The sequence below is a fragment of the Charadrius vociferus genome, unplaced genomic scaffold, assembly GCF_000708025.1.
Source record: "Charadrius vociferus isolate BGI_N301 unplaced genomic scaffold, ASM70802v2 scaffold374, whole genome shotgun sequence".
Taxonomy (NCBI): domain Eukaryota; kingdom Metazoa; phylum Chordata; class Aves; order Charadriiformes; family Charadriidae; genus Charadrius; species Charadrius vociferus.
In genome coordinates this window covers 123,127-123,953 of record NW_009648044.1, presented here as the reverse complement: position 1 = coordinate 123,953, position 827 = coordinate 123,127, and positions in this window count along the sequence as shown.

Genomic DNA, 827 nt, shown 5'->3' with positions numbered 1-827 from the left:
ACCATCCCCATCCCCCGTCCCCATATCCCCCCCCCTTCTGTCCTTCACTGGTTCCCATGTCCCCCCAGCCAATCTCCATGTCACTTCCCTTGTGCCCAGTGCCCCCCCCCTGCCCTCACCCCTTCACACTGTCCCTCCCAGTGCCCCCCACTAGTCTTCCCTAAACCTCCCCAGCATTGCCAGTGCCCTCACATCTCCCCAAGTCCCCCTATCACTCCCCCTTCACCACGTCTGCTGTGCCCCACATCACCTCAGTGCCACTCACATCCCCTTACCCACCTCAACATCACCACCCCCACCCCATTGTCCCCTGCTGGTCCCCACATCCCCGCTGCTGGTCTCCACACCCCCTCCCTTGTCCCAAGGACTCCCCACCTCCCCTCACCCGTCGCCAAATGTCCCCCACCTGCTCCCCCTGGTCCCCAGTGCCTCTCCCATCCCATTAATCATCCCCACGTGTATCCCCATGCCCACCAGGAGACGTGGCAGCAGGGGCCACACCGAGGTCTCTCCTCAGGGCAATGCGGGTGGACCCCGGGTGCTGCCGAAGAGCTGCAGGCTGTGCCATCAGGGGGCTTGGCAGCACCCGGAGGAGAGAGGGGCACAGAGATTACTGGCCACACACACGGATGCCGGGAACACAGCCCCAGGGTGTCCCGCACCTCCCCTCCAGAGCTCATCCACCCACCTCCATCCATCCCAGGGGAACCTGTGTCCCCCTTCCCCCAAGGCCCATCCCCTCAGAGCTCACCTCCCTCCTTGTTCTGTCCCCTCCCCAGGACCGTCCCTCCCAACCCCCCCTCCTGTCCCCTCAGACCCCCGACCCC